This window comes from Camelus ferus, chromosome 7 (genome assembly GCF_009834535.1).
Source record: "Camelus ferus isolate YT-003-E chromosome 7, BCGSAC_Cfer_1.0, whole genome shotgun sequence".
Classification (NCBI taxonomy): domain Eukaryota; kingdom Metazoa; phylum Chordata; class Mammalia; order Artiodactyla; family Camelidae; genus Camelus; species Camelus ferus.
The window spans coordinates 1,773,778-1,801,602 of NC_045702.1; the positions used below are offsets into that span (position 1 = coordinate 1,773,778).

Sequence of the window (27,825 nt, forward strand, 5' to 3'; positions counted from 1 at the left end):
GGGCTTGGTCCCCAGATCAGCAGCACCGGCATCACTGGGAATCTGTTAGAAATGCGGATTCCTGGGCCTCTGCAGACCCACTGAACCGGAAGTCTGGGAACAGATGCAGACACCTCTCCTTTAACAAGCTCTGCCGGTGCTTCTGACGCAGCTACAGTCAGAACTGCTGTCCCTGAGGCTCGCTTCCCCGACGAGTCCTCATCTGCTGAGTCTCAGGGCCATCTCCTCTAACAAGCCTGCTCGGCATCCTGTCTCCCTGTCCCAGGACTGTCCGAACTCTCAACCCGTCGGTCATCTCGGTGATTTTAGGTGCCTGTACCTCTGCCCGACTATGGGTTCTCCAAGGAAGAGGGCTTCTTTCCTATTCAGCTTTATACTCTAGGGCCTGAAATAGTGCCCAAGACAGTGGGAGCGTCCACAGACGTGGCTGAACTGAATTCAGCTAGACGCTGTCCTCTTGGCCAGTGGAGAAGGGATTAGCCCGGATGCTCTTCAGAGGTGCTCGGACGGGCAGCCAGTTCCGGCTCCAGGGCTCACTGCCCCCCGGTCCCACTTGCTGCTGCCCCTCAGCCCTGCCTGTGCAATGTCCTGAATCTGAGGACGGAAGCCAGGCTTGGCAGCCCCCCGATGAGGGTGCACGCTGGGCCCCCGGAGGCTCCGATGCAGTTGGGACACGGTGCGCCCTGCAACTTCTGAACCAGCGCAGATGCAGGGAGCAGTCTGCATACCTAGCTAGGGGCTTTTAGGACAGGGGATGAAACAAAATGTCTACTTTCTCTTTAATTTGCCTCCTGTAAGTCGTGTGCCTCAGATGGGCATCAGGCTATAATTTGGGTGTTCGTGTCCTAAGCGTCGGAAGACTGAACACTGAACCTGGTAGAGGACGTGCGCCGTCCTGCTCTGGGCGGCTCACCCATGTCACTGAAGCTCGTGCTTCAGTGAAACAGATGCTGTTTCACAGTGGGAATCCTTGAAGTACGGGAAGGGATACTAGAAAGGAACACATATTTACTGAGTACCTACTATTCACAGGTACAATTTTAGGTAATTCTGAACAATTTGTCTCAGTTGATTTTCATTCTGCTGTGTTGTATTTATTCTATGTTGAACAAACTCAGAGTTAGAGGCGCTAAGATGCTTCGTTTTATATCCCGTGGGAAGAAATCCTTGAATTTTAAACAAAACACTCATGCCAAGAAAAATGGCTTTTTTCCGTTTTTCAGTTTTATTAGGTAGAATTATTACAGTTAGAACTGCACATACACGTTACATCGCATGTAAATGCGTATATACAGCATACTGCAAAATGGCTCCTTAATGCTCTGTTTATAGGACTTACCTAAAAGCAGAATTTGCGAGATACAGCCTATTTGTTTTCTTTAACCAGTGAAGTTTTCTAACCCATGCTATGTTCTCAGAGTCTGAGCACGAGACAGTGATGTGGAGTTGACCTGAGCACCCTGTGCCAGAGTTCACAGACCCCGACTGACCGGGCATTAGAAACACTTCCCGGTTTGCCTTCTCGTGCGGGTGGGTGGCCCGAGGTCTGGTCAGGTGCCTCTTACCTCTGGAATTGTACGTGTATCATTCGGTGAACTGGGGCCATGCAAGAGCTCCCCCAGCATGCACCAGTGTTTCCCTACCTTCCAGGACAAAGATCAACGAACAAGTATTTGTTGAAAGCTTACTGTCTTCTCATACCAGTGATTTGAGGACAAAAATGCTCCCTGAACTGTAGCTGAAAGCGGAGGCAGGTCTAAGAGGTTATCTGGCCCACCATCCTTATTTTATAGAAGAGTAAACCGAGAAGAAATTAAGTAAACTGTACAGGGGTAAAAAAATTAGTTATGGTCAGAACTAAGGAGTCGCATCTTCTGGTTGCATATTGTACCTCCACACCCTCCAGGGGCTAATGTTTTAAACAAGAAAACTTAGTTAACACACACAAGACAATCAGAAATAATCAAGTGTCTATAAATTCAGCAGGAAGTCAGGGAGAGGAATGGGTGTAAGGCAGGGGAGTCTGAGAGTTTCACCCAGGTGCACCTGTGTGGGGGAACCGGCGAGGCAGAGAAGAGAGGCAGGAGTGTCGCGATCACTGGGGAAGAGAAAGGTGGTGCGGTTCGCCTGCCTACGCGAAGAGAGTCAGAGCAGTGGGCTGTGGTGGGGAGTCTGGTGAGGGCTTGGACGTGGTGCCCTAATTGCCTAAGTAAAGGTGATGTGGGAGCCGATGAAGCATTTGATTTTCCGCCAAGTCTGTCTCTGTACATCTGCCACAATTTGCATACCGTTCCTTTATGCTACATCAGGTTTTCTTATTAGCTGTCTGTCTGTTACAGTTCTCTCTGCAGTAGGTTTGGGGCTTCTTGAAGATGGAGGTCACGTCTGTCACCTCTTTGCTTGTCCAGTGCCTGGCACAGACGAACTACTCCAACAGTTCATTCCTGAGTGGGCAGGCATCTGAGCGGAGGGGGTCATGGGAAGATGGTGTGTGCCGCTCAGACTGTCAGGTTTGGGCTGGGTGTGATGGTGGAGGAGTCAAGGTGAGTAAAGGAGAGGCCAGGAGACTCGCCGGACACAGATGCGCAGATGCGGGCAGGCTGGGGAAGGGAGGGGCATGTATGAGAGGTTCCGGGAGTGTCATTCCTGGTCTGTCGTCCCACCGCACCTACTGTCTCTCCTGGGCAGCTGCGTCTGTCAGTCTCGGGTTCGTTCCCTGTAGATTACTTGTCTCTTCTCTCCGGTTGCTTGAAAAGCTTGCCTTTGTTCTGGGTGTTCTGCACACTCACTGCAGTCTACCTAGGTTTGGATTTACTTCTGTTAACTTGACTTAGGACTCAGTGTGCTTCTTGAATTGAGAAGTTATGCTTTGAGTGATTCTTGGAGATCTGACTCCCCTATCTTTTCAAAAATTCCTTTTCCCTCTTTCTCTCCAGTCCCTCCGTGGGGAGCTCTTCTGTTGGGCACACGTTTCATCTTAACCTTCTCTAAATCACTCTTCCTACTTCCCATCTTTTTATGCTGTATTACAGGTAATCTCCACAGCTCCATATTCCAGTGCAATAGTGTCCTTTTTTCCTGTGGTGCTTAACACACTGGCCTTTTTTATATTAATGATTATATTTTTCAGTTTTGAAATCTTCACTTTGATCGCTGTTAAGTATGTTTATTCTTTAGAATGCCTTTTATTCTCTTTCAGCAAGATTTTAGCTCACTGTCACCCCCACCTTATGGCTGTCATAATTAGTGACCATTACGGCATTGACACGGATGACTCTTCTGACCACCTGACTTCCCAGTTCCCCAATCTCCTCTCTCCAAACTCGGTCTTCTGCTCCATCCCAGCCCTACTGCTGTGGTCACATCCCAGCCCTCGACGTCCCCAAGGTGCACTCTCCATCCCCAGCACCCGCCCTCCAACCACTACCCCTAACTCCAGGCACTCTTAGTTCCTCCAGCCCCAGGGATCCTTTCTCTCCATCGGGAACCAGCATCTGTTCATCCTGCCCTGTTTTTAGTGCCTTCACCCCCTTCATGTCCACCCTTCCCTCCTCCGCCAGCTTAGATTTTAAGGGCTATCGTTAATCCAAGATACATATTTAAGAGTGACTGACCCCTGAGTATGCCCTGAACGTCCATGTCCCTCCTTCCCTTTGCAGCACTCCCCTGGGAAACACCCAGCACGGGTCAGATCCAACTCTCAGTCTGTTCTACGTCTGCACTCAAGCAGGTGACTCATGGTCGGATAAAAACACACCACTAGACTCACGAGACCCAGCTTCACTCCCCTGGACCAGGCCCTCGGTGCTGCCAGTAATCCAGCACCTGTCCTCAGTCCGCCGGGTCCTCCACTTGCCCAGGTGGTTATCTTATCCTCTTTCTTCAGACCTCCAACAGCAGCTTGCTTGTCCGCACTCAGCCGATGACCTGGCTTCCTGATTCACTGGGAAGACAGACGCCGTCAGGAGAGAACGTCCACCAGCTCACATCTGCCGCGCCTGGAGCTGCACGTGCCACCTCACGCTTGCTCCTCCGGTCAGCCGTGGGGTCCAGCCCCTCGTGTGTATCTGGGGACATCCTGCAACTGTCCCCTTTGTCTTCTGCATCATCAGTGTTCCCTCTACTCTGTAACTCACAGCAACACACAGACCTGTTGTAAGAAAACCCTCCGTTTGGCCCACATCCCTTCGCAGCTGCCAGTTCCATTTTCTGCTCCTCTTTATAGCAGAAATTCTTGGGAGTGTTACCTTTCTTACTTTCCTTGTTTCTTCCCCTCTCCTTCTCTCCTGGAAGTGTCCCAATCAGGCATCTTATCTCCACTAATGGGCCAGAACGGCTCTCCCTGAGGTCACTGATTCTCGCCCTACACTCTCCCACCTGCGAGGAGCCTCGGGTGGCGGTGGTCTCCTTCCCTGGACACTGCCTCTCCTCGGATTCCGGGACCCCACTCTCTGGGCTCGTCTCCTGCTTCCCGGATGGCTGCTTCCGCATCGGCCCTGCCGGGGCTCCCTGTCTTCCCGGCCTCTTCCCGCCTTGAGCCTGTCCCTTCTCCGTGCACCTTTACCCCTAGGTTCATCCTCCCAGTCTCTTAGCATGGAAGAGCCGGCCCGTGACTCCCAGGTTGCCGTCTTTAACCTGGCCTCTCCTGTGAATCACCGAGTCCCAGGCGACGCTTAGCTTGCGAGGCGTCCAGCACTTCCGTCTAACAGACTCTCCAACGCGGCGTGTCCCGCCCGGAGCTCCCGCTTCCCCACGCCAGTGCCTCTGCCTCCAGCTAGTTCTCTGCAGCATCAAACAGCGACTTCCTTCCTGGAGTCGCTCATGCTGAGAACCTCGGCGCCACCGTTGACTCATCTCCTTGGTGGCTCGATTTCAGAATGCACCTAGAATCCGCCCTCGTCTTGCCACCTCTTAGACCACCACTGCGGACCAAGCCGCCATCGCCTCTCTTTCACTGAAAGCAGCCTGCTCTCTGCTCTTCTCACCTCTCTGCCTCTCTCTCCATATTTTCTTTTCTCAAAACACCAGCCCGGGAGAGCCTTTCAAATGGAAAGTCAGAACACGTGTTACTTCGCAAAAACCCACTTCCCATCTCACTCAGACTAGAAGCCAAATACTTACCATGGTTCCCGGGCTGGCACCGTCTGCCTCCTCCGCACCCCAGGTCTCAGACCGGCTCCTCCTGTTCCCTTTGCTCCTCTGCCAGGACGGCCAGCCTGCTTGCTGCTTCTGGAGCACGGCGGTGCCGGCCCTGGGTGTACACTGGGCACGTGCAGCGTCCTGCACGGCAGCCACACCTCAGCGACGCGGCTTCAGGAAAGGGGTGAGAGCCAGTGAAGACGTCCGCGTGACGCGCCGGCGCGGCCACGACACCGCCCGTCCGTCTGGTCAGAGGTGCCCTCCCGTGGGGAGATTTTTCGGGTACAGCTGGTTTATCTCTTCTTGGTTGACTTCAAATACCCTGCTTGTTAAAGCTGGGAACTTGTTTGCTTTTATATCGCACATCGAAAGCAGGATGTTTTGGTTAAGGGAGTCAGCTAAGCAGAACCGCCGCCGAGGCCCCGCAGTCTCCGAGCGAGGGCTCTCGGAGTCAGACGCGGAAGTGTTCTGAAGAGTCGTCTTAGCCAAAGGGCAACAGGGCCCGCCTGCTGTTGGTGGGAGTATCGCTCCAAGAAGAAACTTTCCGAAACGGCAGTTTTACCAACGGGGGCAAAGTCGCGCCGACGAACTTCTCGGGACGATGAGCGATCGTCAGTCCAGCAGTTACGGCTACAGCCTGCGTCCTGCTGCGCTCACCCGACACCGCGTTCCAGTCCCGGGCAGCTACGGAACGTGTCTGTGGGAGGGAGAGACGGAGGACGGACAGGCAGAAGCCCTCACTCACCGACGTGGGAGGGCAGAAGCTTCTCTTCTGTGCCGATGGCCCCCCGTTAACGGCGCCTGTGCGCAGGTGTCTGCGCCTCCGTAAGCTCGGGTGCCGCGCAGGCACACGCCGGCCTGGGCGCGCTTCCGCGGCTCCGAGGGCGGGCGGGCTCCCGGGCGTCCGCGCCCTCCGCGCCCTCCTGCTCCCTGGGAGGCAGGCTCCCGGACCGGCGCTGGGCGGCTCGCGGCCGCGCTTCAGGCCGCGGTCCAGCTGTGACGCTGTCCGCGCGCGGCCTCCCGGCGCAGGGGTCCAGCAGGTTCTCCCTGTCAAGGCCCTGCCAGCCGTGGGGGCCTTTCCCAAGACGCCGTGTGAGTCGGGCTTGCGTTTTGGGGGAACTTGTCATACAAGTATTTGTAAGTTACGTTTGGATTCCAACGTTAGGTGAGAAAGTTCATTTAGCTAACATCGCCGCAAAATACGGCACATTTCCAATAAAAAGGATGAAGTACTCGGCCCATCAGTGACTACACCAGTGAACAGGCGGCGGGTCCTCCCTTCCGGGAAGCTCACTCCGCGGCTCCGTCGCCCCAGCACCCTTGGCCGAGGTGGCCCCGACGCGACACGCGCGGTCTCTGCCTCCGGGGCCGCCCGCCCGCCCCGCGCCCCTCCCCCCACCGCGGGGGGGCTCCTGACTCGGCCCTCCTCCCTCCCCGCGCATGCTCAGGCGCTGCCCGTGTGACGCCCCCCCCGCACCCACGCTCAGAGCCCGCTTGCACGTGACGTGACGTGACGCGACGTGACGGCACGGCGGCGGGGGCGGGGACGCAGGTACTTGGGTCCGGACCCCGGGCAGCGGCGCGGATGCCCTGGACCCGGACGCGCGCGGTGACTGCACGTGTGTCCCGCGCCGAGGTGCTGCCGCCGCTTCTGTCCAGCCGCACTGTGTGACCTCGCTGCCGAGCGTCGCCTGGTCCTGCCTGGAGTGACCTTTTCCTCCGGACGTTGTCAGGATTCTCGTCTAGGACCATTCCTTCAGGATTTCTTGCGCTCCGGAAGGCTAACTTGAGCTTCAGAAGGCAAGTGACCGCTTCCAGAAGATGTTGAAGTGCTCGTCGCAGCCTTCTGCTGCCTTGATTCCGCCCGGAGGAGAAGACGACCCCTCGGGGGAGACGCGGGGCACCGTGACCCCGGCTCAGTGTCGCCCCGCGGCTCCCCGGAGCAGCGCCTCCGCCTGCGCGCGCCCCGGGCCTGGCTGGTGGCGGCCTCCGCTTGTCCCGCGTGGGGGCAGGTGGCGCGGAGCACCGGCTGGGGTATGTTTCCCTGCAGACGACCAGAGCCACTTCAACGCACGAGAAATCGGGCAGACGGAGGCCGCCCCGGAGCGCCGCCGGACAGTCTGACCTCGGGATCCTTCCCCTTCCGCTTTGCTGGGCGGCTTACATCCTCAAGGTCACTCAGGGTCTGAACCAGCGTCTGAAGCTCCAGCCGTCGTGATAACACCAACGAGGAAGGAAAGGACGAAAGAACAAGGAGGTGACGCCTGGCACCCGAGGGAGGCTCCCCAGAGCACGTGGGCTCCCACACCTGCGGCCAGAACTTAGGCCCTCGTTTCCAGGGACGATGGAAAAGGTCGTCTTTCCTTCCTGGGAGTAAAGTCACGTGCGAAAGTCAGGCTGTTTTCGGAGGCGGCGACCAGCATTCGGTAGGTGACCTGCGGTCCTGGCCCAGCGGGCGGAACTGCACCGGCTGTCTTGTGTCGCAGTGATGCCGTCGAGGCTGTGGTCCCGAGCCAGGGGGTGCGGAGGGTGAAGGCAGAGAAAGAATAAGCAGCCGTGGTTTCAAGTCATCTGCTCCAGAGTAGTTGAGGGAAAAAGGCACTGCGGTCCAGCCGGATTTACTAGGTTGTGCACTGGGGTCGGGGCCAGTGGCCAGGGACACAGTGAAGTTCCACTTGACTGGTCACTGCCGCCCACACAGACTCCGCAGGGGCTCGTGGGGACTGACGGTAGTTGCGAGGGGTGAGACTTGGGCATCCCTGGGTCCCCCGCCTCAGGATCACCACGTGGTTCCCTGTTGTCTTTATTTTCATTCATTAAGAAGAACATCCTCTCGCTGTAGGGACCAGGTAGTTCAGAGACCAGCTTTTTGCCAGTGATTTAAAGCAGAGGCACTAGTCCTGCTTTTCGCAAGTAGCTTTGCTCAATAATTGGATGGGTAAAAAGGTTGGAACCTTGGAAAGGGTGAATGTACTTTGAATAGTCTAATTTTTTTTTGGCGAATTTTGAATTGGGTTGTTCGCTTTTGTCATTGCTGAGTTTTAGGAGTTCGGGATATTAATCCCTTATGGAACATATGATTTGCAAATATTTTTTTCTCATTCCATGAGCTGCGTTTTCACTCTGCTGAGAGTCTCCCTTGAGGTACAGAAGTAACTTGTGTTGCCTTGAAGATTTAAACAAATAGATTTTCTTGGAAATAAAGTTCATCTTGAAGGAGAATTGCCTCCTCGGCTTGCTTGGTGATGCGTTCAGAGACGAGGAGCATACTTTAAAGTCCCGTAATCCACAAGCTAGCAGTAACTGTAATCCTGGGAAATGCTGTTCACTGCGCAGTGAAAAACAACATGTACTTCCATCTTTAGGAGTAAGTCCAAAGTTGACACAGATTTTTAAAAAAAGTTTCCTGGTTTAATGTTGCCGTTTTACTCTGGAATCTAGTTAGAATGAGTAAACCCCTTCTGAGACCACGGGAGCAGGGCTTCACTCTGATGTCACTTCACCACTTCCCGGTGGGCCAGGTTGGGATTCACTCCAGACGGGGTTCTGCCAGGTCAGGGCACAATCAGAGTCTGTATCAGAGCTTCTTCTTTTAATTCCAGAAATGTTAAAGAAGTAGTTGCTAAGGTGGCAGAGATTGGCTTTTCAGTGCTATTTTATGGTGCTAGTAACGCAGAGGCACCATTACTGAAAGGTAATTTTTATTGTTACAATTAAAGATGGATTTGATTTTATGAGATCATGCATTTTTATTTTATAGGAGTTTTACATTTAAATTCAATTTAAAGGATTACTCTGTATTTAAAGTAAAATATAAGCAAATACAGTATTGAAATTATACTATACTTCTTTTCCAAATCTGGTATCAACAGTTCCATGCAGCTGGTCACTTTGGTAGAATCAAATGTTTCCTCATACGACTCTGTCATAGCTAAAGAAAAGCAAACTTGGTTTATTCTATGAAATTGCAAGCCGCTGTTTGCTTATTAAACACATCAAGCCTAACTAAGCTCACGGTCAGCGTTCTGCAGAACTTAACGTTGCTCTCCTTTCGGCTGATTCTGAGAGGAAGGGATTTCTTTGGATCAACGTGAGCCTTCATTGGTATTTTATTGTTGGCACGATGCAAAGTTGCAAAAATGGAGACCAGTACCCGAAATGCCAGCTTCTGGTCCTAAGTTTTTGCAGAGGGAGGAAGATTAGGGAGCTGACTGAGGCGAGTTTGTGCAACTAAGATACACGCAGCCAACTCCCGGCTCGCCAGGCCAGCTGATGACTTGGGAATGGTCTGTGAGATTTTTGAAGGCTTTTTTGTTTTGTTTCTGATGGAGGAAAAGAATGTGAAGGAGTATCTGTGGTAAATAGATTAAGCTGCTAGTAAACGTGTCCCCTTTGGACTGATGTGGGGACAAAGAAAGTGCTTTGTCGTTGTCAGCTGGATGTGCCTTAAGTCACAGGGACAAACATGTGAAGCCACGGGCCCGCTTTAAATCCCTAAATCAAAAAAATCTGTGAAATGAGTCGAGACTGAATTTGATTCTTCCTCTCATTTATTTTGTCTAAAAGCTTGCTCTTTTTTTTCTCTCCATTGCGCTTCTCAGGAGGGAAAGCCGATTGTTCCAAGATCAAATATTAACTATGTGTAAAAAAAGATTAGAAACAAATTTTTTCTGTACAGCACAGGAAACTACATTAAGTATCTTGTAGTTACCTATAATGAAAAAGAATATGAAAGTAAATGTATGTCTGCACATGTATGACTGGGACATTATGTTGTACACAAGAAACTGACACAACATTGTACACTGACTGTACTTCAATTAAAAAAAATTAGCCTAGGAGGAAATATTACTCAGGAATGGGCGTCCTTTCCAAGGTCTTAGCATTTGTGGTGAGTCCTGTTAGTCAGTGGCCAGTGACACATCCCTGTGGCCCCAGTTCCTGGACGGCCCCAGCTCACGTCACCATCAGCACCATTGAAGAGAGGGAGCTTGTCTGCTCATGGTCTGGGGCTGCTGGGGGGCTTTTGGGGGTCGGGCCCCTGAAAGGAGCCGTCCTGCAGTCAGCCACTCACTTCCTGGAACGCCCTGCTGTTGTCACCCGGGCCGCGCTCTTTAGGAAAACAGAAAGGGAAATAAAGAAAGAAAGGACTGAAGTCCCCGGAGCACTTTGTGGGGAGTCTTCTGGTCCTGAGAAGGGGCTGAAAAGCCCAAAGGAATTAATTCCTTTTTCAAAAATTAAAAAAAAATTTCTTTTTATTGAAGCATAGTTGGTTTGCAGTTACGATGCTGCGATTTCTTGTGTGCAGCATAGTGATTCATCTGTACGTACGTATGTATATTCCTTTTCTGATTCATTTTCATTATAGGCCATTACAAGGTATTGAATATAGTTCCCTGTGCTACACAGTAGGACCTCGCTGCTGAGGAATTAATTCTAAAGGAGGAGAAGTGGTGTGGGGACCACGGGAGGGTGAGGTGTCCTGGCCCCGATGTCTGGTCCAGGCGTCTGTCCAGCTGTTTTAGTCTCAAAGTGCACATGTTCAGGTCTAAATGGGCACGTGTTGGTGGCACAGGAGGGCCAGGGTTGAAACATGAGATGTGGACACTGAGTTTCTTTTCCATTCAGCATTTTTTTTTAAAGGAACAGTTACCTCCAGTAAGTCAGCAAAGTTGGGGAGTTGAGGTTGTTAACTACCAATAGTTGGAGGTTCACCAAAAAAAGTTTAAAGTAATGCCAAGGGGATGTCCTGGGGCCCAGGTTTCAAACGTGACGTTTATGTTTCTTGTAGGATCTGAGAAATGTGCCCCTGCAGGTGATCACGATGTGAAGGGCTCCGGGCAGGGGATCACATGAGTCCTTTCCAACCAGGACCCTGCAGGGATGTGGGCGGGTGTGGATGTGGCCTCGAGCTCTGGACTTCACACGTGGTGGCCGGAAGCCCCGAGAGGGAGTGGGCAGCCCTGGCCACAGGGATGGTGTCTTGTCCCCCTTCCGTGGATTCCCAGGACTTGGCACGGTGGACTCCTCGGTCCTGAAATGAGCACATCAGTCCTGGATTCACAGGGTGGTCTTGAGTGTTAACTTGGTGACGTGTGTCGCACACCCAGCGACGGGCCGTGGGGGCACAGGGCTCCGTGAGTGCCAGGCCCTCCCTTACCCGGAACTGGCCTCCTTCAGAGGCGCGTCCCAGAGCTGTGCCTTCCCGCCCTTGCTCCTGCCCAGCTGCCGCATTAGAACCGCCGGCTGAGTGTGGCTGATGGTGACTTGGTGGTGTCCTTACTCCTGACCCTGGGACCATGACTAAGAACTTTGAACTGGTCCCTGTGACAGGTGTCTTTGATCCCATCGCGACAGCCTGTGGTTCCCGAGGTCCAGGAAGGTCTCAGAGGTCAGAGCATGGCCTTGTTACGTCCCACTTGTGTCTCTGTGGGGCTGTGATGGTGTGAAAGGAGCCCCAGTGACCAGGGCAGGTCCCCCCTCACCGGCTGGACTCGTGCATCTTTGCCCTGGACGCACTGGACGGCTATGCGTCCTGGCTTTCTTTTAGTGGAAAGTGACCACATGACTGGGCGGTACCCAGTGGCATTTAAGCAGAAGTGGTGTGTCTGCTTCTGGTCTGGCCGTGAAACTCCTGGGCCAGCCTCTGATCTCTCTTCCTCTGCCATTAATGCTGACTCATTGAGAGACCCCAGCAGCCAGGAACTGAAGACAAGGAGCCTCGCCTAGACCGGCATTTGAGGAAGAAATGCAGTTTTATTGTATGCCAGTGTTTTCTTAGTAAACAGAGAGTTCCTTATTAACTAGAGTGGGACCACCACCCCTCAACTCCTGAGCCGGAGAGCAGGCGACACCTTAATGTTTCCTCCACTCCCCTTCCCAGGCCAGCTCCAGCCTGTGTCTTTGTTTTTATGAACTTTTTATTTTGAGATGATTTGAGACTTAAGGAAGAGTTGCAAGATACTATACACGTGCCTTTCCCCTGACTTCCTCTAATGTTAACATATAACCATCGGGTAGTGATCAAAGCTGAGAAAACACCTAGGGGATTGACACTGGCACAGCACTGTGAATTAAACGGCTGTCGTTCCCAGATTTCACTAGTTCAGATGTCGTGAGAACAAGACGGGAGGCTCATGCAAAGTTTGGATTATAGAAGTGAGATTTGGTCTGCACACAGTTGGAAGACAACCGCCCAGCCTTGGTGTTATCACCACAGACTGCTGAGAGCTGCGAACGCGTCCTCGTGTAGGTGTGAGGATAGAAGCCTGAGCCTAATTTGACCCCAGTGATGGTCACACCAAGATCGTCCTGAAGGAGATCATAGGTGGGAACCTGGTGAAGTCAAGAGAAGAAGCAAAAGAATGCGAAATTTTTGTATGAATTTAAATGTTGATAAAAATGGAGAGTTTTGCACAACAGTCTAAGTACAAGCACGTGTGTGTGGAATTGTGGGGACAGCAGGCTGGTGGTGTCTCCAGTGACTGGGCCGAGAACACCTTGGTGGTGGGGCTCACAGTCGTGTCTCCACCCGCCTGGCGTGCCCCACCGCTGTCGCTGCACTGGGTGAACCAGGCGTTGGCTTGGAGTCAGAACCAGCTGGGCGTCCCGTCCCTTGGGTGTCGTCCTCTCCTGTCAGCATCGTCCAGAAGGACTGGCGGGGGGACAGGGGTCATCACAGTAGCTGCCTTGTCTTGGTGTGGGCGTGGCGAGCTCTCTCACAGGGGCCCACTTGCGCATCTCAGTGGCGCCCGCGTTGTCCGCCCCCTCCCTTGGCCCCTGTGCGTCCACGCAGAAGGCTGCACGTGTAGGATGGGGCTTCTGGGATTCAGGGTGGGAGGAGGTCCAGTGCAGCAGCCGCGAGAGGGACAGGTGTGTGCGGGAAGTGCTGTGCATCAGTGTCCTGGTGCCCGGAAGTGCAGGGGGAGGACACAGATGGAGTGGAGGGTTGGAGCAGGGAGCTGCCATCCCGCCAGAGGGCCTTTGTCCCATAGTTCTGCTGAGGGCCACGTGTCCGTCAGCTCATGCGGTCCTAACAGCACCGCAGACGGGGTGGTTAAACCAACAGAGCTCACCTCTCACACGTCTGGAGGCTGGAATCCAAGATCGGGGTGCCGGCAGGTTGGGTTTCTCCTGAGGCCTCCCCTTGGCTTCTTTCTGGGTCCCCACACGGCCTCTTCTCTGGGCCAGTTCCTGATATTTCTCCCTCTTCTCCCGCTGGATCAGGGCCCCACCCCTCTACCCTCATTTAACCTTCATTGTGTCTTTAAAGGCCCCATCTCTAAATATAGTCACATCTGGGGTTCAGGATTCCACTTAATGAATTTTAGGGGATGCACTTCCATCGATAACACCCCACTTTGACTATAATGATCCGAAGACTTGAGCTTGTAGCCTAGTTGTGGTCAGTTTTAAACAAGAGTGGGGACTCCCTCCTGCTACCTCCTGTGTCATCCCTGAAGACGTGGGTTCTGGGGACCTACCGGTGCCAGGAGTGCCTGTTATTAGGTGTGTGCAGCATTGTCCCTGTTGGGTGGAACAGCCTGCCTGAAGGGGAAGTGTGACGTGCACATGCCCTGGGCCCGGGCTGGCCCCAGACCGGCCTTGTAACCGGGGACAGTTCCCCCTCAATTATGGTTTTGACTTGTGGTGTCCTGTAACCCGGTTAATTACACCTGCCCTTCCCACCTCGTGGGTTTCCGTGAAGACTGAATGAGATCATTGAGTGAGACCCTGGGCCATTGTTGGACTCAGATCACCCAGGTTGACCCTCCGGTTCCATAGATATTTATCGAGAGCTTGTTACCTTCCAGTGGGTGTCGAGGTACAGAAATGAAGAAGACGGGCCTTGTGTTCAGGACAAGGGAAGACAGGAAGGGGGAGATGATCTCACACGCAGACCTTTCCAGAAGGACAGATACCGCACGGCACGCTGTCCGCGCCTGTGGGAAGGGTGAAGGTGGGGGAGGCAGGGAAGAATCCTAGTTCTTCTAATGTACTGTAATCTAATTTAAGGAAACCGAAAGCATAACTCCTAAATATGCCTTTAAAAGTAGAGTCATCACGGCTGCTGAGGGAATCACTCAGGAGACAGAGAATAGCTCAGATGTTGGATTCCGTGTGTTCAGATACTGTACTGAGCAGTGTATGTGGAATCAGAATTTCCCAGTGAAGTATTAGAATTAATAGGTAAAGTTTTCAAGATTAAGACTTGCATTTCTATATAGGGTCAGTAGATAACTTGAGATGAAGTTGTAATAAATTACCCGTAGCATCACAAATACGAAACACCTAGCAGTCAATCTCGTGAAAGTTGTGCAAGATCTCTGTGCTGAGAGCCAGAAAGCATGGCTGAAAAATCGAAGGAAGACCCTGCTGTGTGGAGAGACTTGCTGTATCCGCGGATCAAAGGACACGCTTTTGTGAAAATGTCGATATGTCTGACTACATCTGCAGATTCAGTGCAGTTCCAATAAAAATCCTGCACTAGTTTATGGAAATTGATAGGCTGGTTTAAAAATGCGTATGAAAATGCAAAAGGCCAGGAATAGCAAAGGCGGTTTTCAAGAAGAGAACTGGGAGGAGAACGGCGGTTTGCAGACACCCAGAGCTACTGGGGGTGGAGAGGCGCCCGCGCAGGCTCACGGTGGCCACGGGCTGTGGAACGCCACGTAGCCTCTTTATTTTCCACGTCGCACTCTGCTGCATCCTCCCGCGTCGGTCAACAAGGCCGGCCTGACAGACACCACTGACGGGCGGCTTGCAGACAGCCGCCTTCTCGCTCCCGTCTCACCAGGCCTTTCCTCACTGCGTGCAGGGGGAGCTCTCTGGTGCCGCCTCCTGTAAGGACACTAACCCTCTTGGATGGGGGTCCTGCCCTCCTGACCCTGTTTAACCTTAATTATTTTCCTAGAGGCCCCATCTCCAAGTCCAGCCACACTGGGGGTCAGGGTCTCAGCACATGAATTTCAGGGAGGACGCACGTTCAATTCTCATCACCGTCCCTCTTCTTGAGACTTACAAGCTTAAGCAGGAGGCTTAGCTCATTAATTTTTTATTTTTTTCTCATACACGCACATCGGGCTGAATATTTTTCTTCAGGTACCATGTGAGCTGTTTCCCCAAGATTTGGAAATGCATTATATCCATTTTCATTTGGTTCTAAATTTGTAATTTCAAAGTGACACCTGTCGGCCCAGAGAGATTTTCCTCCCATCTCGTTCAGCCGTGGGAGTGCAACACTTGTGCAGATTAAACGCTGAATTTAAATGCTGTGTTTTAGAAGCTCTGTAGCCGCAGTGCCTGGGTTCAGATACCCGCTGCATTGCTTACTGGCTCTTTGACAGTGGGGGAGTCGCCTGATTCCTCGGTGACTCAGTTTCCCCAACTGGCGTGTGTTTGAGGGGTGTGGGGGCATGTGTAGTGTGTATGAGGGTGTGTGGTGTTGAGTGTATGTGATTTCCACCTGCCCTGGTTTGGAACTCCCCATCCAGAGTGTTTCCCTCTTGGCTTCTTTGGAGGCTGGACGCGGGCGCAGTGGAGCGGGTCTGAGCCTGAAGGTGATGCCCCTGCTCGGGGTTTGGCTCCCTGCAGGCGTGGGCGGTCTCACCCTGCAGCCTTCTGGTGCTGCAGGCGTGGCCATCCTGTGTCTCCCGGACGACCTCTCTCCAGACCCCGTGGAGACAGCTAGCATCTTTGCCTGCTTCGCTCCTTGGTGTCCTCTGGGGGTACTGGGGTCACCCCTGCTGGGCCCCAGCTCCCTACTCCAGGCTCAGGCCGCCCAGTCTCCGGCCCCTGGGGCCTCAGGTCACCGAAGTGCTATCTGGCGACGTCCTCCTCTGCCTTCTCCTTTACTTGTCACCTGTGGGGTTTTCTATTCTTTTTGTTGAGCTCAGCTATATATTTTTTAAAAGTGTTATTTTAAACCAGTTCTCCATGTAATTTAGTGGGAGATGTCTTGTTTCCGTAACTCTTGGCCCCCAAGTGCCTGGAAGTGGGCCACAGTATTCTGCCTCATCAAGGCACAAATTTTGTTTTATTAGGTGACTGACACCCTGTCAGCTGGCCTGGAGTGAGTCTGGATTTAGAAGGGACGGGTTCATAGGACTCGTTCGGGCTGCACTTTCCCCAGGGAAGCGTTGGCGTCCTTCCTCCTCGCTCGGGGTGCCCTCCACCTCCGGATGCCCTGTGTCCCACCCGGCGCAGTGTCGTCTTTGAGGAGGATGAGCCTAAAAGGTGAAGCTGGCGGCGATGGTCCCCACTGCAGGGCAGTGCCGGGCTGTCGTGTTCAGGGGCTCTGTCCACTGTGACTTTTTCCGTGTGTGATTTGTCTCCTAGTCTGATAATTCCACATCCACGTCTAGGGGCCTCATCATGCAGCCTCTCTGGTTTCTGTCGTATGTTGACTAAACTGAAAATCCATCAGGGCCCAAGTGTTTTTTGCAGTGTGAGTTCACAGGACATCTCAGGGATTCTTTGGGAGGAAATGGATAACTATAGAAAATACTTCTGCAGGTACACTCAACAGTCTCGAGAGGAGTGTTACTGGGGCACCTAAAATAGTTCAAATCCGCTTGTTTTGTTGAAGTTCATAAAGCACTTAAATTCTAAAAACGAAGCAACTGCCTTGCGTTTTGGCCTACTGCCTGGAATTGTTTTAAACGGGATCTTGTAGATACTCCTTGAAGTCCTGTGCAACGGGACTGCTTTTCCCTGGCAGTCAGCCTGTGTGGATGGCATCTTAAACATTTAGGCCATTTTTGCAAAACTTGACAAAAACATGTTAGGCATTAGTAGTTTTGTTAATAAATTACTCAGCACTTAAACTATATATTATTTAAGAAAATATTTGGAACCAGTTTCTCTGCTGTTCTACTTTTGGCACTCGGCAAGCCTCTGATAGCCTACAGAATACCAGTTCAGCACCCCACCTCAAAGGGGGCCCTGAAAAGCCCCAGAGCAGCAGCGCCGGGACAGCTGCCCAGGAGGAGAGGCAGCTGATGGAGCGGGGTGGCTGGTTCTGTCGGAGGAGCTTGTTCGTCATCCCAGGCGCATAGAGCGCTCGGCACCTGGCGGTCCTGCGGGTGCGCTCCGATCACGGCCGAACCCACGGCACCATGGCGGCGTGCGTTAGTGCGGGGCTGTGAGCACGTGTCTTCACAGAGAATTTAAGCTCTTTTTTAAGTAATGGTAAGAATAATGTCTTCAGATTGCAGAATATTCCATGTTTTAATCCATTGGAAAATACCAAACCCCTAGGACACTGATTGAGGCTTCCAGACTAATTTCTTTTGGGCAGTCTTTAAAATAAAGACTACCCTGCCACTTGGGGCCATTCTTATAACGCCGTAATTTTATCATTAATTTAAATGTTTTAGCTCTTAAATTATCTTTTTTCTTCTTTTTTTAAAAAAATTCATGCTTCTGATTGCTACTCATATCAAATTCTGTACAAAGTTATGCCGCCTGAGCATATACACCAGTGAGTACTGCCTGCTGGCTCGGGGAGATGCGCGACGAGCTTTGGGGTGTGGGTTTGGACGCGACCTGGTGAGAGCCCGGCAGCCCGCGGTGTGACCCCAGACAGGCCTGCTTCTTGGTGGCAAGCTCGTGTTTTAGGTTGGTGGAGTACCTAGTGTGAGTTTGTGGCTTCTTTTCTTGTTTTTATAGTTCCCCCCTCATCTTCTTTCAAACTTCTGCATCAGTTTGAACAGTAGCTTGCGACTGTGACGTAAGCAAACGTTGAAAACCCGCTGCTTTTGCAGCTGTGTTGGGTGCTGCAGGGCCAGAACGGGGCCCAGCGGTCAGTGGGCGGGGCCGGAAGAAGTCGCTCACGTCGCAGCAACGCTGGATCGCACAGAAGTCGTCACCACAAGACATCGGTGTGTTTCTTTCTGTTACGAAAGTCCAGTACACTGTCAGTGTTGCTTGTGTTGTCTGTGGAGGTTCCACGTGCCTTTTTTTCCCAGAAGGTGGTCATGATGGGGTGAAGAGAGTGTCGAGTGAGCTCAGGGAGATCTGGATTGAATTTTGGCTCTGAAATGTTCTGGACTTACGACATGGGCCAAGTTACCTAGCTTCCCTGGGACTCAGCTTCTCTGTGGATTAAGCATGGATAGTACCTGCTTCTCAGACTGTCATGAGGAGTAAGTGAAGTAAGGTACACGCCATTGGGTGTCGTGCAGAGTGTAGCAGTGGTGCATGTGAGTCTTGTATTGTGAAACGTGACAGGGCTCTTGGCTTTGAACCAGTCAAACCAAGAGTTAAGAGTTCAGGATCTCCTGGGCATGTATCTGGAGGAAATTAAAAGACACATGCGCCCCAGTGTTCACTGCAGCACTATTTACAGTAGCCAAGACATGGAAACAGCTTAAATGTCCATCGGCAGATGACTGGATAAATAAGCTGTGGTGTATTTCAATGGAATACTACTCAGCCAAGAAAGAATGAAATAATGCCATTTGCAGCAACATGGATGGATCTGGAGATGATCAATCAAAGTGAAGTAAGTCAGATGGAGAAAGACAAATATCCTATGATGTCACTTATACACAGAATCTAAAAAAATACAAATTTTATTTACAAACCAGAAATAGACTCATGGACATAGGAAACAAACTTATGGTTATCGGAGGGGAGGGGGAGGCATAGATTAGGAGTTTGGGCTTAACAGATACACACACACTACTATATATAAAATAGTTAAACAGCAAGGACCTGCTGTAGAGCACAGGGAAGTATATTCAGTTTCTTGTAATGAGCTGTAATGGGAAATAATCTGACTATATACATATGTATAACTGAATTGCTTTGCTGTACACATGAAACCATCGTCGTAAATCAACTACACTTCAAAAAAAAAGAATTAAAAAAGAATTCAGGATAAATGAGTGGATAAGTTTGAAAGTTGGCTTGTTGTCAAGAAATGTGGTGTTAATGAAGACTTAAGTTCAGGAGTGAAGAGAGGTAGCAGATACGGTGTGGGCTGGGCTATCTTTATGTACGTTGTGTTTACATGTGATGAAAAGAACTTTCAAACTGTAAAACGACGTGAGTGAAGGGCATGGGGACTGCCCCGGGTGTGTTCTGTGCTGTTGCCGCACGCACGCTTGTGCAGCTTAGAACGCACAGTGCAGTTGTGCACGTTCAATAATTCTTGTATTATTTTCATCAATTTAGGAAGCAAGAGCTGTGAATTTGTAGAGAGCGTTAGAGGTTATCTAGAGTATGTTGGCTCACTTTAAACATGGCTGGAACGAGGCTGGAGAAGTGAAGACGCCAGGCGCAGGTTAATTAGTGGCTGTTTAGCAGGCGATCAGACCTGGAGCCTGGATTCCCGGCACCCAGGCCACCGTCTTTCCTGGTGACTGTTCCAGGCCAGGCTGCTTGGATGGTCTGGTTCCCAAAATTCAGCCCTGTCTTCAGACTGGGCGCCACAGACCACACCAGGCTGTGGGTGTCATAACTTCCGTAGGGAAGATGGGATCCCTGGGGCAGGATGACTCTGGAGACTTGAGTCACAGGTGTGTAGTTCTCTGTCAGACAGTGATTAGATAGTGATTCTCTGGTTTTAACTGATGTTATGTGATCAAAATGTCACACGACCCCAGTTTCTACCCTCTCTTAGCACACAGAGTATATGTCTCAATTTTTTTTAATGGTTCCCGACAGTTTGCAACTTGCATTTGCAGCTCATCCAAGTTCATTTTCACGTAACACTATCCTGCCTCAGGAGGTGGGGCAGGTTCCTTTTACCTGTGCAGCCTGGTGCCCTGGTCCCCCCTCCCCCCCCAATAACACCGCTGTCGTCCACGCGCTATCCGGATACTGCCGTCACCTAAGCCCGCGCTGCCGTGCGGCTCTGAACGCACACTTACCTGTGACGTCAGCTAAGACTACGAAAAAGGTGGTTTTCCTTTTCCTCGTTTCTCACTTCTGTGATGCTCTGTGAGTAGGCCCTGTCAGGGGCTCTGACCTGTCGTGTCTGCAGGTGAGAAAGGAAGTCCGGGCGGGGCCGGTGGTCAGTGCCCCCCCCAGGCGGGACGCGTCTTTCCCTGCAGGGCGGCCTTTGTAAAGGCGAGAGCTCTGCGTGTCTTCTCAACGTGCTTTCTCTCCCCCCCCCCCTTACCAGAAACACGGGAGGACTTTTGGTGGCGCTTCACCCGAGAACTGAAGGCGTCCCTGCACACACCACCCGTGACAGCGTGGGACCCCCCCAGGACTGCGGTCCCGGGGTCTCTCCTCTCCAGCTCCTCTGCCTGTAGCCCCAGCGATTTCTCAAAACCACCCTTGTGCTGTTCCAGTTCTGGCCGAAGTGCTTCTGCTCCAGGTAGGGGCATCTCGCTGTGGTCTCTGTACTCTGCCGTCTCCAGGTTTCCGTCTCCAGTGGTTGGCCCTCTGACCTCAGTTTTCTGATGATCCAAGACAGGTAATTGCTTTTCAGGTTGCTCAACTTTTTTCTTGTTGTAAGGCCGAGAGGCACAGCGTCTAAGCTCTTTGCACGTTGGAATCGGAGCAATTAAAGTGGTGAGGAATTGTTTTAAAGGTTTTATCTTTGTCTACTTGTCTGTTTTTTCATACATTGAAATAATGTTCTGCTGAACTATCTTATAAACATTTAAAACCAGAAGTTTGTTTAGGATATTCCAAATATTACCATTTTTTACTTATTATTATTATTATTTTTTTTTTGCAAAAAGGGGGTTAGTGTTGTTTTTCTGTAGACTACTACCAAACCATTCCAGCCCTGGGAGAGTCCCTTAAGAGTGCAGCTTCACACAGTGGGCTCTGTGCACAAAGGTGTGTGTTGTAATAGTGTGTGTGGCATGCCTACTGCAGTTATGAGCTGATCACCCCCCATTTCTCTTACACTGACTCTGCTCTGAAAATGATCTTTTGTCTCATCTTTGGTGACGTTTTGTCCACCCAGCTGAGCCTGTCAGCTCCCTGAGGGAGGGGAAGCTGTGTTGTGTTTCTTTAACTCCTGCTCTTCCGCCTTGGAACCTGGCACACTTGTGTTTTTAGTCAACAAGACCAGTGGCTGGGCACTGGTCAGTGATGTGATGAACAAGAGAGAAATGGTCCCCACCGTGGGGCTTGGGTTTCAGTGCAGGAGAGAGACCTTGCTGGGAGACCTGCCTGGACCGTCCTTAATGAGGCTGAGATGAGCCCCGAGGAGGCAAACACGGTGCAGGTGACAGTTTCAGAAACAAAGCTTCCACCTCCTTGCCAGCAGGTGTTGTGGCCCATGCACGGGGTCCCTGATGGACCGGGATCTGACTTCCTGTTAGTGTTTGGGGCTGTGTGGCGGAGTCCACCTGCTCTTCAGAAACCGTCCTCCGCGCAGCGGGACCCGGCCCAGCCTGGGGTGACCGACCGAGGTCACCACGCTGTGGTCTGCGCCTGTCACTGCTGTGACTTGTGTTCTGCTGCAGAGACTCCAGACTGAAGTGGGAGGGATCTGGGGAGTCTGCACAATCAAGAGGAAAACCATGACTTGTACTTGGAGGCGTTTCTGATTTTCAGAATTATGCATCAGTGTGTGAAAATGAATGTGACCCCTGCACACTTGGACTTCAACCTTTTGGTTTCTGACACCAGTGACCAGACTTGCTAAAAGGGCATTCATGAAAGTTGAGGGGCAGTTGAAGCGAGAAGACGGATGGCTTCTTGGTGCAGAGATGGGTTAGGACGTTGAGCGGGTCTGTGTGGCAGAGTCTCTCCAAGCCCGGGGTCTCGCCGGGCCCCCAGGAGCACGCTTCCCTGGCACAGTGCTTCCCGCAGCGGCGTGTCTGTGACCTGCTCACCCGCAGCGCACTCACCGGGCGGAACCCCCTCCTGGAGACTCGTGCCCTTCTTCCCGCCCTGTCCCTCCGTGCCCTGCACAGCTCCCGTGCCTCAGGAGGTCTCTCTAATATATTTGCTGAATGAGTAAGATAGCGTTTAATATTTAGTACATACCTACTGTATGTTCAGTGGTAAGAATAATGAAAAATAGATTTCAGGTTCACCGTTCCATTGGTGGAGACAAAAAAATAAAAAAATAGTGTTGTAACAATACAGGTCTGTCGTTAGTTAAACACCAAGCCTCTGAAGGTGACGGTAATTTCAGCAAGATTTCAGAGAAGAAGGTGTTTAACGTACGTCCTCACGGTCAAAGTACGTTTCATGAAAGAGGACCTTGAAGCCTTCACTGTGATTGGACGAAATTAAGTGGGTGCACCTGTGTGTCGCTGTAAGTGCTGGAGCCTTGGCCTTAGATGGAGGGGACTTTGGGGGATGTTTCTTTGCGTGGGGGAGTCGTATGATCAAGTAGTCCCTTTAGATCTCTCATTCGTGCACGTGTGGGAAGACTGGTCAGGGGCCCAGTGGGCGTGACAGAGCGGGACGGAAGGATGGAGGAGGTTCGTGAAGAAGCAGAGCAGGAGGCTCAGATGGATTGGGCGTGAGTGAAGGAGGGACAGCAGGGACTCAGGGTGCCTCTGAGGGTGCAGGCAGGTCCCGGGGGCCTGGGGAAATGGGAGGCTGGCCGGGCCGGAGAGCCCACGCCGGGGCGCGAACGTGCGGACGTGGAGTCCCGGAGGGGCGAGAGCAGACTCTGTGTCCTCCTGCCCCACTGCCCTCCCTCTCCTGTTTCGGACAAACGCTGGTTGCCTCCTTTCTGCTCGTGGAGCTTGACCTGAGCTTTCAGCCTAGTTTTGATGTGACGCCAGTGCCTCTGGGGGGGGGGGAGACGCTCTCGGTCGTGACTGAAGTGTGCGCACCTTCTGGAGCCCGGCGTCCGCGGAAGCTTGTGTGGGCGGTGTTTGTAGGGCTAGGGAGCTGAGAACATAAAGTGATTGGGAAAAAGGGCTGAGGAGCAGAGTGGAGATAATTATGACAGAGTGGGGCCCGTGCAGGCCGTCAGTCTGAACAAATGCATCGCTGTTTTAGGGAGGTGCTGGGGGCTGAGCCAGGCCCGTGCGTGCCGAGCACCCGCCCTACCACGCAGCTATACCCTCCCCCGCAAACTCATGATTTTTTCTTACTTGTCCAGATGGGCGTGGGTCCCAGCAATTGGTCGTAAGTTATTTTTTTGTGAGACTTGTTTTACTTTGGCTTCGTGGGAGAGCACATCCGTGCTGAGTGGTGCGTGTCTGGCTGCTCGCTGGCCCCGAGCCTTGCTGTGTAAGTGGTTTTGGTGAAGAGAGGCTTGTGGCCGCCTGCTTCCTCGTCTCCCGGAGCAGACGTGGAGTGGTCTCTCTTGCACCTGAAATTCTGAAAAACTCAGTGACGGCTCGTGATCGGAGCCCTCGGCTCTTCAGCGGTTTGCTGGATGCCTTCCTGATCACAGACTGTTTTAATTTTCTTTTTTTTTAAATCCGAGATTTTTTGCTTATTTCTGTTTTTCTTCATGTTCCTTTGTTGTTTTTTTTCCTACAATGTGGGGTTGTTTTTGTGTGTGTGTTGTGTGTGTGTTTTAAGTTGCCATGAGTTGAACCCTGGCCCTGTTTGGTAACAGACTCCCCAGACAGCAACCAGGCACAGGCTGTCGAACAGCTCCTCTGCGTAGTGCTCTGCGGCGTTGTCTTCCTGTCACACAACACTGAACAGCCATGTGAGTCTTCCAGCAGCAACAGCGCTGATTGGTACAGCCACACTGAGCAGTGACTTTATGTTCTGATGGATTGCTTAATAATAATCGCATTGAACTCACCCGGCAATTAGGTGTTTATTTGCCTTGCAGCTTTGACATTTCATCAGAGCGATGCGATTTACACGGCAGAGGTGATTATCCTGTGACTATGAGGCTGTGACCGTGAACTGTACCTTAATAATTAGTATGGTTTCTCGTGTAATTAAATCACTGAGGCAGATCCTGTAAGTCCACACACGTGAGGACTGCAGCGCGGAGGAGTTGTGGTGACACCAGTTCTCCCCTCACGCGGCGTGCTCGAACCCCTCCTGGACCTCTGAGCCCGACTCCTGGCCGCTCGCTGTGTGCTCCGCGGCCTTGGCCTCCGCCCACGCTGGTCTGGAGCTCGTTGAAGGTCAGCTGCCCGTCAAGCATTGACCTTGACCATGGGCCTGACTGACCCAGGAGTGAGTCTGTGAGTCTTCTCGCCAGTCGCGGTGGGACTGTGAACGCGGCCAGTCCCAGCCAATGAGCCGCAGAAGTTTCCTGGGGGCCGCGGGGAAGGCTCTTCCTCCCTTGGAGTCGCGGGAAAACCTCTCCTCCTTCTGTAGAATCTTGTGGAGGGGAGCATGGTGCCGAGACCACTGAGGGGACCCATCTGGTAACCACACCTGAGGTCCAGCCCAGGGGCTCTGCTGCGGGGAGGAAGTTGTTCGGGGCCGTGATGTCGTCACTGAACCACTGGATTAGCCCTCAACCCAGGTGACTGGCAGGTTGCATTTTCTGTTACCTGGAGGGGAAGGCACATTCAGGGATGTGGATGACGCCAGTCCGCACACAGCCCTGTCCTCGGGCACCTTCCGATGGGGAGAAATGCGCCCACTGGTGTCCTCCGCCTGCCGCTCAGTGACTTACAGCCAGTCCCACGTCACACTGAGCTGTGAGTGGAAGGAGTCCACGCTATTGGAACTGTCAGATCTGCAGAGGAGGCGTTTCAAATAAGTTCCAACAAGTGCCCAGGGTAGGGCAGGTGTTTAGACGTCTGTGTCAGCGTCTGTGGAACTGGTTACTTATCTCAGTAGCCTTTTTTTTTTTCAGAATGACAGTTGTTTTTTTCTTTTCTTTTTTTTAATTGAAACACAGTCAGTTACAATGTGTCAATTTCTGGTGCACAGCATAATGTCTCAGGCATGCATATACATATATTCGTTTTCATATTCTTTTTCATTAAAGGTTATTACAAGATACTGAATATAGTTCCCTGTGCTGTACAGAAGAAATTTTTTAAAATCTATTTTTATACACAGTGGCTAACATTTGCAGAGCTCAGACTCCCAAATTTATCCCTCCCCCCCTTTACCCCAGTAGCCGTGAGTGTTTACTATGTCTGTGAGTCTGTTTCTGGTTTTTTTTTTTTAACTTTTTAAAAAATTGAGGTATAGTCAGTTTACAGTGCTGTGTCAATTTCTGGTATGCAGCACAATGCTTCAGTCATACATGAATATATATATTCATTTTCATATTCTTTTTCACTTTAAGCTACTATAAGATATCAAAATTAGTTCCCTGTGCTATACAGTATAAACTTGTTCTGTTTTGTAAATGAGTTCATTAGTGTCCTCTTTTTTTTTTTTATTCCACATACGAGTGATATCATATGGTATTTTTCTTTCTCTTTCTGGCTTACTTCACTTAGAATGACGATCTCTAGGCCCATCCATGTTGCTGCGAATGGTATTATTTCATTCTTTTTTTATGGCTGAGTAGTATTCCATTGTATAAATACACCACAGCTTCTGTATCCAGTCCTCTGTCGGTGGACATTTAGGCTCTTTCTATGTCTTGGCTATTGTAAATAGTGCTGCTGTGAACACTGGGGTGCAGGTGTCTTTTTGAATTAAGGTTCCCTCTGGATATATGCCCAGGAGTGGGATTGCTGGATCATAGGGTAAGTCTATTTTCAGTTTTTTGAGGAATGTCCATGCTGTTTTCCACAACGGCTGCACCAAACTGCATCCCCGTCAGCAGTGCAGCAGGGTTCCCTTTTATCCACACCCTCTCCAGCAGTTATCATTTGTGGACCTTTTAATGGTGGAGTAGCCCTTGTTAACGGGGCTTTTCTGTTGCATTATGCACCAAAATTTTCTGATTAAAAAAATTCGCAATGTAACTGGACCAGGAGGTATAAATATCAGAATTCTCCCTGGGAAATTCCTTCCTTGTCTTCAAGAATCTATCACATTATCTGTTTAGAAGGTGTTGTCTCCCAGTTTGGTGTGGTGGCACACTTTATTTTTTTTTGAGAAAATTTGGCCTCTTCCACACTTTTTGCCTATCTTCATCCTAAACCTTGGTTCAACTAGTGATTTCATAGGTATCTTGTGTAGGTTTTCTGATCTTTGTAATTGTTGACACTGAAGGAGACTTGGCACTCTCTCCCAAACTCTGCCATTTCCTTGTCTGTAATTACTTACAGTTAGGTTATGTTTCCAAATTTAAGAAAACACTTATGGTGACCCATATAATCTCATGATTGTAATATTGCTTCAGAGATTAATTTACAAAACATACAACTGACACTTTTAATCAATAGCCTGCACAGAGCGGAGTTCGGGGATGTAACCTAGTGGCCAAGACCTACAATTTATGAACCATTAGTTCCCCATTAACTCATCCGCTCACTCGACCTGTTGATCCATCAGCCTGACGGAGAGGAGAGACCTGAATGATCCTAAAAGATATTTTACAGAACTTTCAAAATTTTCCAGGAAAAGTTGATCCTCAGATGAAAAAGAGAGTGGGCAAAAAGGTCATTAATTTCTAAGGCATGTATTGCCTTCCGCTGCGTGACAGGCGCACAGTCATTTGAACAGCGTCACACTTTAAAAAATTATGTCCCCAGCAACACTGGGGAGGTGACATACCTAACTCTTTTTATTCTGGAAAAAGGGAATGGGAATCAAAAACGATTTTTGCGGATCTTTGGAATGCCTGATACCGAGCATAAATTTGAATTGGGCTTCATTTGCTAAGTGCTGCATTACCTCATCCTTTGGTTTTAACTGTGGATTTCCTGTAAATCTTCGTGTGGCTAAACATGATAAACTGCCCACCACATCACAGAACGAGGCAGTGCTTATTACTGCTTGAGAAGTTATTGATTGCTTGTCCTGATTAATCTTTTATGGGTCTCCGTGGTCTCGATTCTGGGGAAAAGACCGTGGATTCCACTGCCGCAGACCTCATTCAGAGTTTCTCCTTCAATGACAAGATTTTTGATGCCCCCAGTAATTATTCTAATTATGACTTTTCTCCCACAAATTCTTTTGGTCTCTATTTGTCAACCTAGAACATTTAAAAGTGAATTTATTTTCAGGCTGTGCCAAGAAAATGAAAAGTGTGGCCCAAAAGTGTTTTATATACTTAGAGGGAAAAAAGGAATTTTAATTTATGTTTTAAAGTAAATGAAGTTTACTTTTCTTGGTTATGTAAATTAAAAATACATAGACACCTGTTTTGGGTGAGCTGGCTGCTTTAAGCTGAGAAATCAGGAGCTTTTAAACGAACAATCTGTGGTGCTTCGATGCCGACTGTCTGCGTGCTGTCTAGACCAGAAACGTGCTATGTTGTGGAATCGGATCAGAGGTGCGGACGTTTGATACTGTTACAAGTGGCCTTGGATGGAGCTTGGAGGCACAGTGCCCCGGTGCAGGGGAGACGGGGGGTGTGCGGTGTGGAGCACCCCCTGGTTTGGGGAGGGGCAGCTTGGGGACATGGACTTCAGGCCACATCTGCAAAGCCCTTGCTCTAAGATGGGGGTGGGCTGGTGTGTCCACACTTGTTTCCCCACTGTCTTGGGAATGAACAGCTGACCTCATGGGAGGTGGGCAGGGTTTGGACCCCGAGGTATTAGCTGTCCAACCCAGGTCCAGGGTTTCGCTCCTCAGAGCAAGGACGAAGAGGGCAGGAGGGACGCTGGTGGGGAGGAGGCGGTGCCCCGCACTTGAGGGAGCACTCGATCACCACCGCCTGGCGCCCCTTACAGTCTTGGACTGAAGGTGTGAGAAGTGATG

General features: G+C 51.0%; 2 long non-coding RNA genes across 3 annotated transcripts in view; one reads left to right on the top strand and one right to left on the bottom strand.

Annotated features, from left to right (window-relative positions):
* The window catches only part of LOC106729826, a 103,013-nt gene that overhangs the window by 25,487 nt on the left and 49,701 nt on the right, over positions 1-27,825 (top strand). The window contains exon 5 of one of the 2 annotated variants that reach the window (XR_004321171.1): positions 20,270-20,566. This is a non-coding gene — a long non-coding RNA (uncharacterized LOC106729826). The remainder of the gene's footprint in view (positions 1-20,269; positions 20,567-27,825) is intronic. The other variant, XR_004321170.1, reaches the window with a different exon arrangement.
* On the bottom strand, positions 492-21,696 carry LOC116664762. Its single transcript, XR_004321174.1, has 3 exons — positions 21,614-21,696; positions 16,843-16,851; positions 492-501 (listed from the first exon to the last, which is right to left on the bottom strand). It is a non-coding gene; the product is annotated as an uncharacterized LOC116664762 (long non-coding RNA).